The 16,486-nt window shown below is 49.5% G+C and overlaps 1 protein-coding gene across 3 annotated transcripts in view; it reads left to right on the forward strand.

Moving 5' to 3' along the window:
- The window catches only part of noc (no ocelli), a 155,054-nt gene that overhangs the window by 23,341 nt on the left and 115,227 nt on the right, over positions 1 to 16,486 (forward strand). The gene's annotated exons all lie outside the window — the stretch shown is intronic.

The raw sequence follows: 16,486 nt of genomic DNA on the forward strand, positions 1-16,486 counted from the left end.
AATGACCAATAGTTTGCAAAGCTCAAGGCTTTCCATGGCAGTCTAAAACGAGGATCTCTAAACAGGCGACTGATGAGGCCCTTGTTTTAGTTTTCACACCCTGCTCCCATGTCCCAAAATTGCCGTAACGATAACGCTACCTCCACATCGAAAGGTCGAAGCGTACTCGGCGTGAAGCCATGTGTTATATATGTTACCTAACTTAAAGCTTGACTTACGGATCACTGAACTGCAAGCTGTAACCCGACAACACGTTACCCATTATATGACGCAGTTGCTCCCGCAAGCGTACTGGCCTTTCGAGAGGGAATTTCTTAGCAAGCTAGCTCACTCGCTCAGAGCAATGACGCTGGGCATCCTTACTCTGATCTAGTAATGACGCTCAGCGTTGCTCGAAGGCATTAGCTAGGGCGAGTGTTAGGGCTGGCGAGATCGGGACGGAGGTGATGTCTGTGCACACTTTCAACTCGTGCCATGTGAGGTACATTACATTTGTCCTTACAGTGGCACTGTTCGTCTTTGAAACCCAGCGACTTGTTCTACGTGCAACCTTGTAGCATGCTGAACTGCAAGCTGCAATGTTCATCCATGCAGTACAGCTTTCTCATGCACCCCAAAACTCGGTACGGCATATCGTCAGCAAATCCTGTCAGGATGATTGCACGACATAATCCGGAAGTGTCAATGGTGTGTATCAAGTACCACTCACTGAGACACATTCGAAATGCCCCAAAAGGTAAGTGGCCATTATTTGTAGAAATTGAATTGCACCAGCTGGGCAACCTAAAGCAACAATAAGTACTTTCTTGTGGCTCGTCTACGAATATTTAAAGTTTTTAATAAATAAAAGCACATATTTGCTTACTGTTCTCCCCAGAGGGAGATGGAATGAAGGAAAAGCGAGGAGGCAAAGTAGACTATTTGAATTTGACCATCTACCTTACGTATGGAGGAAATTGGGTGAGTGAAAGAAAGAAGAAACAAGAGTTCGGATTGATCACGCGCGCTAAACAACGTGCATCGTTTGTATAGAGCATACCCGAGAGAGAGATGCAGACTTTAATTAAAAGGTGGAAATTTTTGCATGGCTGACGATCCGGTAAGGCACTTCGGGTGTTCGGCAAATCCGCTGTTGTACGGCACTGCAGGTTCGCTCGAGTGGCTTTGTGGGCTGATGGGGGTTGAAGCCAGGTTCTCAAGGCCCCAACTTCGGTAAAGAGCCGATCGTCCAGCCTGCTCAAGGCACAGCGGAGAGCCTGGCGTCATTATTTGGAGCTGGCACAGTGGCAGAGGAGGCGCTCGGTAGTGTCCTCGCATATGCATTGAGCGCACGTATAGGAGTCGGCCATTCCGGAGCGATAGCAGTATGAATCCGCGAAGGGTACTCTGATCCACAAAAGAGACAACAGTGTTGTGTCATGTTGTGAGAGATTTGACGGTGTCTGCAGTCGTAATGATAGATCGAGGTTGTGTAAGTGACCGTAAGAGACCCGTGGTGCATTCCAGTGAGCCAACGGGATAAAACGCGCATGCTGGCACCTCGATTGCCGAGTGCGCAATGTTGGCATTCCGACGTGAGAAGATCGGGCAGCGTCATCGGCTAAGTGATTATTAACGATGCTGCAGTGACTCTGCAGAGAGGAGAGGATAATAGACAGGGAGGTTAGCCAGTGTATAGACCAGCTGGCTACACTGTACCGGGATATTGTTAGTGGACTGAAAGTGGTAGAAGAAGAGACGAGCAAAAATGGATATATATAAGAGAAAAAAAAAATGCTGCACACAAGCGTTATGTAGCGCAGAATTCTCAAGCACCTAGAAGAGAACTCTCCACCGTACGTATAGCCTGCACAATCGCCCCTTGCCGGGAAAAAGGTCCTCGCTGCCTGGTAGACCGTCCTCGGCACAGAAGGCGCTGAACTCGTTGTTGCACTTCTTGAGGGCATGCCGACTAAGTGGCTCTGCAGCAACTGCATAATTAAGTCCTGCGTTACCATGTTCAAATCCATACTGCATACGAGCATGTAGCTTTTAGAAATTTAGCGGCTTCCGACAGGACCCATTTTGCGCAGGTCGGCAGCTGGTCTTAGGGTGTTTCATTATCGCATTTGAGAGCAGCTTATCCTACGCGTGCACATTCCGTTTGCCGTCACAATACTTGGGTTGGCGGAGATGGCCTGTGAATACGCCGTGGAGATGCACCGTAACTTTCTCGTATTAACCTTTTTTAGCATTGTCGATTGTACAGTTGTGACCTTCAGTGTACAGAAAGGGGGAGAGAAAATAAGGTTCAACTTTAAAACAAAGTAACAGAAATGCAACTTCGGAAGCATATGCTTTTAAAGCTATAGATAAAGGGGGGGGGGGAGGGGGGTTGACCGCGATGTTTTGCACTTCGGAGAAGCTACTGGTAATGATGTGAGTGGCTATTTATGTCAGCACTGTGCCATGTCTACATGGCGTCAGTGTCATTGGTGAGTTTCGCACCCTTGTCCCTATAAGCTTATCTTTCTTTTGTACCCTTTCTGGCCTCCTCAGCGTAAGGCACCCGACCGAACTCTTTCTGGCTAACTTTCTTACGTTTAACTTGCCGCTTCTTTCGTTCTCTCGCTCTTATTGGTAACCTTTGCCTCTACAGCAGGCCAAAAATGTTGTCATCTGTCTTCATTTCACTTACACTCCTTCGTTCCAACCTCATTTGGTTTAATTTTGCCGATGGATCAAATCGGCAACTTCCCTCTTAGCTCTCGTCTCTTCTCGATACGTGGACACAAACTCTATTCATTCCGAACTTACTGCCTGCTAATCAGTCTACGCTCGTCATGGACTTACTGGCTACCCAAGTGTCAGCACACGGGGGTCTATCCATCGCAGGTGGTGAAATGTGACCGCGGTCTGGGACATCGAACCGGCAGCAACGGTGAGCACAGCGGCACCGCGTTCTGAGTCCCTGCAAGATGAGCGGGAAAACAGCGGTACAACCACTGGCGGCGCCTAGAGACGCGTTCGTCACGGGACAAGAGAAGAGGAGCAGAACATAGGTGGAGAGACACGCCTGTCAAAGCGTGGACGGGCTCGAGCGGGAGAAAAATGACACCGGGAAGCGATCAGCGGACGCGCGCGCGCTCAGGCAGGGGACACACGGTCGCCAGAGGAGACCTGACAGCCGGGGCCAGGACTCCCGCGAGCATCTCTCGGTCGTCGCCGTAACGACAGGGCTCGCCGCGACCAGACAATGGGCCTTTTGCGCCGCGTGACTGACAGGCCCGGGTCTGCTGGCCGATGCAGCGCTTCCAGGTGCCTTTTGTTTGACCCGGAGACGAGAACGAAAGAAATAAAAAAAAAATTTGGGTGCCCGACAGACAGCGACGGGCGCCACAGAAGGAGAAGCCAAAGAAGAAAAAAAAGAATGAAATACACGACACGGACAGTTTGCCGTCGAACACAGGAGCAATGCGCGCACGGCGACCCCCGTCGCATGGTTGGCTCTGCGTGAGCGCGCGTGCGTCTCGTTGTTACATTCGCTGGGCGTCCTTCCTCCTCTTGTTGCCTGTCTTCCCATCGCCTACCCGCCGCCGCTCTTGTATACGCCGCCGCGCGAAAGCCGTGTTTGCGAATGACAACAAGCGGAAAGTAATTCCGCCCTGAATGGCCGCCGCCACATTGAGAGCGCTTCCGTCGCGTCGTCGCAGTCTTCCGTTTTTCTCTTTTGTGAGAACGGCCTCCACTTTCCAATTCCACTTTGTCTTGCTCTTTTATTCCTTTCTCCTCTTTGCCAACCGTGGCAGCAAAGAGAGCGGCTTCTCTGTGGCTCACCGCCATCCACTCCCGGGAACAGGGCGACGAGCGCGCACGATACGGTCACGCAATGTGGACTTAACGAGGCTGACGTGGGAGCAACTCCTTGGCCCTCCCTCCTTCGCAAGCGTGCGTGCACTGCTGTCGCGGGAATAACTCCGTTGTTCGACCCAAGGAGAGGGCGTCGCGAGAGAGATTGACAAGCGGCGCCCACTGGTTCTCTTTTTTCCCTCTCGCCGCTTTGTAGCGTCATTTTCGGTGGCGCGCGGGCGTTTTTCGTTCTGCCAACCGGCCTTGATTGTCAGATGAACGAGCCGCTCGGCTCGCCTGCGAGGCGGTATATGCGTGCAGAGCGCACTCGGCAAACGATCGGCGCAGATCCAACCCCTGTTTCCCCTCTGCGTGCCACCCCCTTTCTTCTCTATCCGGAACCAGGAGGCGACGACAGCGGTGCGACTTTGACGTGTTTCCAAAACGAGTGCCGCCAACTGCAGCCAAGTGACAGCCGCCTGTCTGGCGTGAATTTCCTGTCCGTCACGTTATCAAAGTTCCCGAGTCACTCGCTCTTTCGAGAGCAGAGGAAAAGTAGTAAGGTCTGTCACAAAAACCATGCTCGAGAACTCGGCTGTGGTATATATAGACCGTTTTTTCGTAGGCGCCGCCATATTGTAAACGCAGTGGCGCCGCCTATGAGCAGCGCCATACTGGCTTGGGTGAAAGCGGTCTTTTGCATGGCAGGTATATGCTCGGCGGTAGGTTCTGGCGTTTGGTTTCGCGGTCGTGCGGTCTGTTTAGTATGACGTGCGTCTTCTACGTGGTAAACGGTTGTGTGAGACGTGCTGGAGTGGTTTAAGGCGTCATGGCCGGAATTTCTGCTGGCGTTGAGGTGGACGGACGCAGCGTGATGTGTGAGCGCATATTTGAGCCTATATACAATCAGCCTCGGAGATCAATTGTGTATTTCTTAATGTTCTAATCACTAATGTGACCTTACTGCAGTATTATCCTCTATTTCTAAGCTGCGGTTTAGGAGCCATGAAACATACGGGACGATCGTAACAGCGTGGGTACTGTTCTGCTACGATAGGAGCTGTGCTGTTTGACAAGCCTTCAAACTGTTCGCTGCAGGTTACATTGCGTGACTACTTGGTTGGATGGATGAGGTTTACACCCATGAATAAAATAGTTTTGGGTAGTAATAGCAGCATACCTTACAGTCTGAATTAAGCTTGTCCAGCAAAGCGACCGTTTACGAACTGCGCGAGCGTCCTAAGCAGTAGTAGGTGCTGGATTACAGATATCTTTGTTCTATATAGCGCATGGTCCAAGCATACGGCATCAACGGTTATATATTTATAAACGTTGTGCGGCGTTAGCCCGTTTTCTCTTGCTTATTTAGAGAAAGAGGATGATAACCGAATTATTTTTTTTTTTTTGGTTGTGTTCGTTCAGTTCGCTACGACGCACTCACACGTATTACGAAAATTTTGCACTCAAAAATAGCCATCGCATTCTTTTTATGCGAACCCTCTCATATATGGCTGTATACAGGCCAAAAAGGCAATGCCGAAGCAGACAGCTTATATATGTATCGTGCTGGCTCACCAACCGCAGTGATCGCTGTGTTGAGCAGCGCCATGGGCCCCATGCAACAAGGCTAGCGTAGACATATGGTAATTTCAAGCATACTAGACTTGAAAAGCGTGATAATTATGCCGGTGTATCACAAATATTTGATAGAACCTTCCGCTTAGATGTTTCGTGGTTGCCTTAAGTTGGCCGTGCACGAGCATGCGCTCTTGTGTTTTGTGTTTTACTCCCTACGCCAATCGATCAGACAGTGAGCTGATTTACCGTTTAATGCTGGTAATACAGAGACGCCGGTTTCGATTGTTGAATTAAAATCGATATAAGCAAAAAGTAAGCAACACATGCACGCACCGCGACTGATAATACGCGTACACCGCGGCTGATTATGCGCGTCACATTTTTGCGCCCTCAAGACATATTTATGCCTACAGTAGTTACCGATGCACTGAAAGGCTTCCCTGACGACCTTATATGAACGGACATTGCGTAAATTTCACAAAGTAAGATCTAAAACATCTCGAAATCGTTCCGCAGCACGCGACAGCAATACTTTCAAGCAGCGCCGCGCCGGATCGCCCAAGCCAAAGAGGAGGAAAGGCCCTCCTCGCGCCCTATCCTCCTCGCCCGATGAAACGGTCTATAGCTGAGAGCAAGCGGAGTTTATCACGGCTATTGTTGCAGCTTCCCCAAACGGTCTGGAAGAGCTATGTACAAAGGAAGACATTGGTACGGGTCACCGAGGAACATGGCAGTGCGTTCACCATATAAGGTTTTTCCCTTCGCATTCGTTTAGGAACGTCGACCGTTATTATATTTTTTCTTCTCAATTTTCTTTTTCTTCGATCACTATAGCTCCCCACGTTATATTAGGAGTGCTTTTGTTTTTTGTTTGCATTATTGTTATTCAGTTCGTGACTGCAGTTTTCCGCGTACATGATGGGTCACTCACAGCAATACTGAAGCGTAAACACAAACTTGTGGTAAATCAGCTGATTATAGCATCTGTTACCTAAGTTTGCTTGGGTTTCCCTAATATTTGAATTGTTTCTTTTTTTAGGTAAGCGCTGGGAAAGCTGTCCTCACAAAGACATGTATGCATGAGCATAAGGGATGTACTAAAATGTTATCCGCCAAGAGCAACTATCAATCCTGAAGAAATCTCATTTTGCGCTTTAGGCATTGTTGGATTACTCAGAGGGATAGGAAAAGAGTGGTAACGCAAGAATAATCGCCGCCGATACGGACTACACCGCGAAAGGTTCGTAATATCTGGTTGACGGCGAGACAACAATAATTTGTGATCGTGTAGTGCAGGGAAAGGAGTATGCGGGGGGCGGGGGCGGGGGGGGGGGGGGGCTATATTCGCCAGTTAAGTGTTGATAATATCGCGTTCGATTGTATCGATGTCACTTACTCACGATATTTGTATTTACAAGACAATCTCATCAAAGGTTGCTCAGTTGTCTGTCCGTTCAAAGGTGGATAAACTTGTTGTTTTTTTTCAGCACTCAGTAATATTGGAGTACGTGGACTTCACCCTGCAAAGAAAATTGTGCCTTACGCCTGGAGTGCGTACGTATTCCACGCTTGTACAGGGATGATGGGATTAAATTGTTCCAAATTTTCGCCTTTGTCAAAATCTCTAGTGGACGGGTTGATTTCGTTGTTCTTAAAACCATGGCGTGTATATATCGCTTCATCTTTTTTTCATGCGTGTTTTGCAGTCCACAAACACAATTTAACCTCGACTTCTCGAGAAGCTCTGTAGCGCTCTTTGGCCAGAACTGGCCCTTGGTTGTACAGCGAAATCGACCCCATCATCGGGTGCCAGCGAGCCACTGAAATGTTGTTGCTGCCTCTTGAAAAGTGCGCCACTGTTCCCGTCGTTTCCTTTTTCTTCTTTTTTTTTTCTTCTCGCTGCGCGTGACACCACCTAGGGACACGACGCAGAGAAACAAATAGTTATAAATGGTAGTAGTCACACGTACTACTATTTGAAAACGTGTTTAAGCTTGAGAAGAACAAAAATAATTTTTTTAGATAAAGGTTTCATTCATTGGAAGACGAGAAACATTTCGTTTTGTAGTGTACTGTCTGCAAGCAGACGACAAATGAGTGAAGTAAACTTCCGGGGAGTTCACCGCTTGCCGATTGGCTGCTCTCTCCGCCCCGTTCTCACAAATTTTGCATACTGCCACTTTGTGACGTTGCAGCAACCGAACAGAACGCGTATCGAACAAAGGTCTCCGATCGCGCCCCTGGCTGAACACGCGTTGGACTGGTGCGTCCTACGGCTGCGAAATAGGCTGCGAGAGTAGGCATCAAGCGAGCTCAAACAGCAGGGGAAACAAGGGATTTTCGGCAATGTTTTTTGCCTTCCTGATTCTTGTTGATGCTTGGTGATACTAGACCAGAATATTTCATTTTGAATGACAGTCGAGACTACTGCGCTTCGCTGAGCATGTACATAAAGACTCGAACCGTTGCGTTTCTCGTTTAAAGCGACTTGGGGATTTTTCGTAAGTTTACTGGGTAAATAAATAACGCGGTGACTTGCGGGAAAACCAAGCAATAAGCTTCGAGGAACCCTTGATAAACATTGAAGGACCGCGGCCGAAAATGACTCGCTACGACCTGCGTGCGTATGCTTGAGCTGTTAAGTCCACATAATAGTTTGCTCTATAGCAGCTGGTACGGAACATGTACTCTACAGCTGTCAGCCCCAGCGTTTTTTTTTTTATTGAACCACACGTGAACCGGCAGCAGATGGCGCTGAAACCAAAACAAAAAGAAGATAGCTTAGCGCTGAAATGACGTAAAAATATGGCACCCATGACAACGCCATCCTCCCAGCGTCGGCAGTGATAAAAACACAGCCTTCGAGATTGCCTACATATCTTTGTAGCAGCAATGAGCTTTGGGTTATACAGCGGCCTTCGAGAATTTTGTGAGCGTTCACGTGTCCTCGGGACTCGGAGGTGCTTAAGACAAAAATAACCAAAATATTGCCATATAGCCAACTCGGAATTTTCGACACCAACCCGACTAAGAAGTAGCCCAATTTGGCTATTAATAGTCCAATCTGGCATTCCTGCTACGGAGATTCGCCGATTCCGCTAGGTGGCAGAGCACATCAAGAAAAATGTGGCTGCGGCCGTGGCTAGCATCCTGACAGGCGGCTCGACCCAGCACATGCGAAGCCCAGACAGGCCCCGTTGCCGACGAGACGTTCATTTGAGTACGCTCTAATCTGAGGGATCGCCAGCCGTTTGTGCGCAGGCGCGAGTAAGAGCGGGTGCGAGAGCGAAAATCTTGGGGCTCTTGCTCCTTGAATACGTGACTCTGCCTAGGCACTATACGGAGGAGGTTTCTGAGCGCGTGTTGTATAGGCGTTTGTCCCTATAGGCGTGCTCGGACGCTGGCTGCCGGTGCGGTAAAATATGTGAAACAGCGGGCACTGACCCCCGATTTAGCGACCGCTGTGTCTGACAGACTGTCTCGCACCTGCGGCGCTCGTGCTAAGTAAGTCGTGGCGGATCATACCTTTCTCGCGGCTTACGCCGATGTAAACCTTGTAAATAACATCATATATGTTTCTGTGGGAGCAGTAGCGACCGTAATAGAGCCCGGGCCACATATATTGAAAATATAGAAGGCAGAGCTCTGCCTTAGCAACCGTGGTTGAACGCAAGTGGCTGAAAGGCCGCCAGTGACGATGACTGACTCAGCACCAGCACCACAGGCGCGAGAAAGTCTGTCCGACGTACCTTCAGAGGCAAAGGTCTGATTGGTGTTGCAGAAGTCGCGGGGCACGGTAGTGCTGGACTTAGCGTCACAAGTTGGCAGCTGGACGTAATTATATTTATTCAGTTGTTTTTTTTTACTAATTATAACAACGTGTCATTATTTCACATTGTTGGCGGCGCCTACAGGACACCAAAGCGGCAACGGGGACACCAAAGCTAGAACCTGGACTCATGCGTTGGTTGGGGCTCGCGGAGGCCTGCGCGTGCCAGGAGGTGTTCGCATAAAAAATTGCCCCGATCTTATTCATCCCTCCGCTTATAGTTCTTAGCCGATCTTATACACCCCTTCGGCTTCCGCGGCCCCAACCGACGGGCCGCCCTGCTTCCAGCTTCGCTCACCCCGCTACCCCTTGGGTGCCCTGGAGATCCCGCACCGCCTGCTTTATTATAACCTCAGGTGCTCTCCTGAGGCCTCCGTTTACCGTTTACATGAGCCCTCTTGGAGCGGTGCTTGTGAAAAATCCAATCTATCGTCGCGACGAAAAAAAGCGACCCGCGACTTGTACAACACCAGTCAGAACATTGCCCCTTCAAACACAGCTATCACCAAACGGGGCCTCCGTGCCCACTGCCTCACCGCGCGGGCAGCCAGCGGCGGTGCGTAAACAAACTCGACCGCACTCCGCAATGCCAGCATGTCTAGGGGACAAACGCATAAAACACGCGCTAAGAAATCTCCTCCATAGTGCCCAGGCAGAGTCATATTGGCGGCTAACTCCACCACTGGAAAAGCTGGCGCCACCGTCGGCGTGACGTGGCATGAGGAATCACGTGGACACAGCGGCCGCGTCGGCTGCTTCGGAAGCGCCGAAGCGAGCTGAAAACGAAAGTTTAAAGTCCCACCTGTATCGCGGTTCTCATTAAGTGGTGAGGCTTTACGGCCTTGGGTGTCAAATTGACAACATCTGAAACTACTATAATAGGTATATAGTGGCTGCCTTTGGAGGCGTGCAGCATGGTAGTCTACTGCTCGGTGCCGCAGTGCCGGACGTACGCAACGGAGCCCGGTGTCAGCCTTATTCACACGTAGCCGCAGGGCAAGGAGCTGCGGGTATGCAGCAAGCACACACGCGAGGAAGATTTCTGCTATGGCGCCGGGACTGCGCGATGTTCGGTGAGTAGCAGAAAACGCGCACTAAGACGCTCGCCCCCGCCCGCTGTCCAGCTAATGCCAGGACGGTTTGGTCCATGAACTTGTTGATACTAGAAACTGGCAAGTTCACTGGAACGGAGAGGGAGCGGTAAGACGCACATTAAAGGGGTGGAGACATCAAAATTTTCGTTTATGCGTTTGTTGATTCAAACGTTGCGTCATGCTTCAGGGAGCACGATACACACAGCGGGATTCATGTATATCCGATTAATAATATAATAATAGCATTATTATACCGAGTGATTTCGGTTTCGGTTTCTGGACGCCGGGGGATGCTATGACGTCACAGAGGAGGAAACGCAACATGGCTTGGTCACGTGGGTCACAAAAGATAGTGACGTAAAACAATGCTGCGTCGTCTGCTCGCGCGTACGCGTGCTCTCCCAGCAGAGGTAAACAACTGGCGATTCGAAGTGCATGTCGCGATTATTATAATTATTGCGAAGAGCGACAACAACGGCAAGAAAATATTGCGGCTTGTGAGAGTCGGTGATTCATTCCGAAGCGCCGTAAGTGAAGTGAACCGGAAAAGGCCTAGCGACGATATCGGCGGCGCCGAACGATCAAAGGCGATGAGGCTGCCGTCGGTGCCAGAGTGACCACTCCTCGTTCGCTGATTGGCCGCTTCGCCGTACGGCTGCCGCACAAGTGGGTCCCGGGCCCGTCCTCTCTACGGCAAGGAAATCTCGCCGTTCGCGAGCAAAACCGCCGTCGCACGGGGGCCCGCGAACGGCAAACGGCGTGCGGCGAGACTCCGTGCCGGTAACGTGGACGGGCCCTCACATTGAGAAAGGCCAAGCGAACGGGAGACCGCTCCGAGCTGCCGAACTATGCGAGGAGAGAAGCGGACAAGACGAACGCCGCATATCCTGGTCCCTTTCGGAGTCGGCCGGCTAGTGTTACACACAGTTTGCCGTTCGCGGGCCGCCGTGCGGCGTCCGTGTTGTCCACTTCTCTCCTCTTGTGTCCGTGTCTGCACGCCTTACCCCTTTTTTGCATTAAGAAAGGATTTCTATATGCCTGTAGCTCGGTCATAGTGGAGGCTATGCTCGGTCGCTCGGCTCAGCAGGCTCCGTAATCGGCATTTCATCGCTACTCATCATACGTCACGTATTTGTGCTGGCGTGCTATGACGTCAATATTTTCGTTCCTCCTCTGTGACGTCATAATTGCCGCGCTAGCGATGGGTCTCGACCACGAGAAGGAGTTTTTAATGACTTTTTGGAGCTGAATTAAAATTATTTTGAAATGTTTGCAGCGTCCAATACCTCGTTCTGGGTGTCCTTGCATACGGAAGCAGCCTACAACATGCTTTTTATAGCCTCAAAATTTGGTGTCCCAACCCCTTTAAAGAAAGGCATGGCATATGGTCATATTTGTGTTAAGAATTATTGCACTGGTTTACAAAAAAGAAACAGAGGGAAATCGCACGCTGAGAAGACCGATAAACCTACAGTGCGACGCAACTTCAGAAATAATATTGAAATGTCCAAGAATTTAGAAGACAAAAAAAGATTGAATCGTCGCGACGGCACACCACAGTCGCCGTAGGCGTCGAAGTCTCTATAACAAAATTATTTTTGAACAGTTCTGATAGCGTCCACGCAACAATGGTTGCTAGTGTACTGTCAAATGCTCATATGCTGCTGACTAAAGCTCACGGCACGGTGCGAAAACGCGCTCACAGCGAAAGCGAAACATTGTGCGCGCACATGCATGCAGACGCGCAGTCGGTCGCTGCGAACCCGTGCGATCGTTGCATTGAGGCTTCATTCTGTTATGCCCCATTTGGTTATACAGACAGCCTATTATAAGAACATATTTCACATAGTTTACTTTCGGCGTTTGCCTACAACTCTAAGAAAAATCCCGGGGAAAACGGGAGTAACTGCGCCGTTAGTCCTAAAAAGGGCGCTTTCGTCCCTCAAAGGACTAACTGCATGAATGTGGGTGCCGTGTGCAAATTTCGGAGAGTAAGTGTTTAGTCCCTGGTCGCAAAGAGAGCAATGGGAGGACGAACGGCAACAGTTACTCCCCAGGCACTTCGCTGTTTTCGTCCGTGTCATGGAGGGATGCGGCGAAAACGGTATTGTCTATAAATCTTGAATGGTTCGAAGTTCGTGCATTGTCTATTGAACTACATGCAAAGCAGCACCTTGCCGCTTCGTGAGAAAATTGCGTGAAACTTAAAACTGCAATGTGAAGAGCCATGCCGTTCGTGCGCACCCCATAAGTGAGCGATACACATTAAACGCGCAAGTCATTGATAGACAGCTAGATTTTCTTGGTGAATAGTACCTAAGTTCCTTCCGTTCCAAGGAGGTTGCGAACTGAAGCGATGTGTAGCTCAAACGGCACACGCTAAGCAACAGAGAAATTGGCCTTCTCTGTCGTCTTCGGTGCCCCGTTTGAGCTCGCTACACGTATACATGGCGTAGTGCGGTCAGTTTAAATCACCCTAAAAATACTCGGGCTGATTTATTTTCGCAGTCGCTTATGGTTGCAAGTACACTCAACGTTAGACTCTCATTGCATAGCTTAATTGCACAAAATACGGAGTCGCTTTTATATTGTCGCACTTGTGTTCCCATACTTAACCTTGTCTAAATATCCCATCTTCCCAACCGAGCGGCAGATCCGCCTGACTGGTTGGGTATTCTTGATGAATTAGTGAATTTCAAGAAATTTTAGCTTGTCACGTTGGTCCAAGTAGGCCAACGTGTTTTTATGTATGTATGTCATTTTGTGAATAAAGAAAGACAAAGAAGCGGCGTGGTGAAGTGGATAGAGTACCTAACTCGTGAGCGAGAAGACGTGAGTTCGAATCCTGCTTTCGGGCACACTCTTTTTTTTTTTTTCAGCTCATTCATTCTTTTTATTAGGGTATAAATGCCTAATTTCATTAATTCCACCTTTGCGGAACATCGGAACGAATTACCGTTACTCCCTTGAGGAGCATCGGGCCAGGGCAACTGTTAGTCCCCGAAGGAGTAAGCGCATGGGGAGTAACAGTTCATCCCATGTCAGTTCGTCCCCAAAAGGACTAATGGTTGTGGCAAATCAGTTAGTCCCCAAAAGGACTAACCTCCCTACCCCTTTTAGTCCTTTTTTTCTTAGTGTGTATACTTTTCACGCAAGAAGCAGGTTCTGGAGACTCCATCGCGGCGCCCGTGCGTATAGTGACGTTCGCTGTACGTATTCGGTAAAGAGATAGCGTCTGTAAACGATGTTGTGCTTTAAGTTTGCCCAACATTATTATGCCGACAGTCAAAAACTTCCCTCGTTTTGAGGGTGTATACCTACATAAATGTCCAGGAGGGCTGCCGCGTGGTGTTTTTATTGAGCGCCGTAAGCGAAACCTATGAGGAGCGCGCCGCGTGATCCCTCGTACTACGCAAGGAAGGCGTTTCCGACAGATGGCGACTCCGTAACTCCTCGCCCCCAATATTCAAGGAGCAAAAGCCCCCATATTTTCTATCTCACGTCCGCTCTTACTCGCGCCTGCGCATGCACAAACGGCTGGCGATCCCTCAAATGAACGTCTCGTCCGTTGCTAGGGTGGCGGCGACGTTATTCTGTAAAATGCGCCTGAGGATCGTTGTCGGGTTCTTCTGCCAGCGTCTAACACTACCGATTTGTCGCCGTTTCACGGTAAAGCCACAGGAAGCCCTTTTGCACATTGTTAACGGGCCCCTCATCAGGTGTGGTCATATTGAGCTGACAAGCACAGAGCATACATTGCGCGATGCCGATCGTGTCCGCAAAGTATAATACATCACTATACACGCCGCGAGAAAATCTGAAATTTCAAACTGAACGCCGTTTTTCCTTCTTGCGGCCGCCGCGCTCCAAACCGGATGGTGGCGTAGTCGTGCCCTGCGCCTACGTATCGCGTCCGCAGTGTGACGTCACTCGCGGCGACACGTGACTTCGAGAATTATTCAAGGTAATATCTGTTATCTTTGCGATCTGTTGTTTGAATTGACGAATTGAAGTTTAGACAAATAATAAAACACACAAACGGAATGTCTGCGTGTTTTTTTCTTTTACTTCGCACCGAAGCAAGAGAGATGGACTTGCGCTTCGTCTGGTTTTCCCTACGGTCGTGCGGTCACGTGCACAGGTACCGAAACTATGCCATTTTCTACCATGTTCTGGCGCCGGGATAATGCTCTGCGATCCGCTTGTTCTGCCTCAGTATTCGTGTATAGCACTGAATTATACCGCTGGTCATGTTTCCTTGGTGCGCGAAATCGTGCGCTGTGCGAACGAGACAACAGCGCTCTCTATATAACTATATATAAATATATATAGTAACTCTGACAGCAACTGCGTGCTTTGCGAGGTCGCGCGCGCCCTATCTTGAAAGCGATCTGCAGACGGATCACACCTTTTTGCATGCTTTGGTCTCGCCGCTCAATCTGCGTCACAGTGGAGCACCGTGGTTTGCGTTGTTGCGATAGACAGCACGAAGGTCACTTCGTTCGCTGCTGCTGCCGTGCTTCCTCAGGCCAGCGTTTTGACAGCTAGTGTCCGCGGTCATCGAGTGTTATCTGTTCACATTTGCCTGTGCTCGCTTACACCATGCTTGTAAATTTAGTTAGAGAATGTTTCCAAGTTTATACGGCCGATAAAACTACTATCCTTACTTCGTATAGCGGTCTATGAATTTGCTATCGCAATCGATGCTTCGCCTTTCGGGCGAAATTGCGGCCGTTCTTTTCTTTTGGTGCAGAGTGAACCGCTGCACTGGTAGGCTGCTGCAATGCAGAACAATCCACTGAGATTCCATGTCGTTGTATCCAACACTGTAGTTTGTCTTGGTGAAGGTAGATAATGGAAACATGCTTCGATTTATTTTAGGTCTTTACGACGTGGTCATGCGTCACGGTGCTACAGTGAGGAGCGATGCAGCGTTTGTTCATTCATACGCCTCTAAGTATCGGCACAAATGGCATTTGTTTGCGCAAAGACGTTGTCGCAATTTTTTACCGCGTCAACAAAATGTATCCATATTAAATCGCGCGCTTTGCGGATTCTACTTCCTGGAAAAGCCCCATGAATACAACAGTTCTCGGTCCGTTATTTCAACCATATATCCAGATGTAATGACCTGTTCTTGCGCGGATCGGAGTCGCGTAAGAGTGAAGTCGCTTTAACAAACACATGTCGTCCTCCTGTAATTCGAGCTGCATGCACCACTAACAAGTGAACTCAGCCATTTTCACCGGGAGGCTGTCGACGGGGAACTACTGAATGGTGATATGGGAAGAAATTCAACGACACATACTAAACAGGACAGGCTCAAACATCCACGCGCGTCTCCGTGCGTCGGAAGATGTGTGTCACGTCAAGTCATCGCGCGTGCAATGACCGGGGGAGCAACGCTGTTAAATCATACATGCCGAGTTGGGACATTTGCTGTGAGTTTGAAGCTCGAGAATGCGTGAAGAGAGAGAGAGAAAGAGAGAGAGAAAAGGATGCATAGAAAGGCAGGGAGGTGAACCAGAGGTAGCTCCAGTTGGCTACCCTGCACGGGGGGAAGGAGTAGGGGGATAAAAAGGGTAGAAAGGGGAGATAGAGAGAAAGAGAGACGAGCACAAACAAACCCGGCGCACTATAGAGCGGTAGAGGGCGGCGTTCTTAAAGTCTATCGTGAAGGCCCGTAGACCGCATGCAGGAACCTTGGTAACGCGAGTAAGGCCTTCAGCGCGGATGTTCTTTGGGAGAACTGACCTAAATAAAGCGTTTAGTTCTCATAGTGGACGATTGTCCAACTGGTCCAGCGCAAAGCACATCACTTGCCTCTGGGCACTATATTGCGGGCAGACACAGATAATGTGAGCGAGCGTCTCATCGCTGCTGCATGTGTATGTCGCACTTGGGGCTGTCGGCCATTCCAATAAGGAAGGCATATGAATTCGTAAATGCAGCGCCTAGCCACAGAAGGTACAGAATGGTCTGTTTACGTCGTGCTAATCCAGGTGGTAGATGCATACGTACGTATATCCGGAGACAACAAACGCAAACAACACATGGTGAAAGCGTTCGAGTCCCACAGGGGCAAAGTGTGCATATTCACGGGATATCAAAAAAGGACGGGAATAAATGTGGTGGTTGCAGAGGGCTGGTGTGTCTG

The sequence above is a fragment of the Dermacentor andersoni genome, chromosome 1 (genome assembly GCF_023375885.2).
Source record: "Dermacentor andersoni chromosome 1, qqDerAnde1_hic_scaffold, whole genome shotgun sequence".
Taxonomy (NCBI): Eukaryota; Metazoa; Arthropoda; class Arachnida; order Ixodida; family Ixodidae; genus Dermacentor; species Dermacentor andersoni.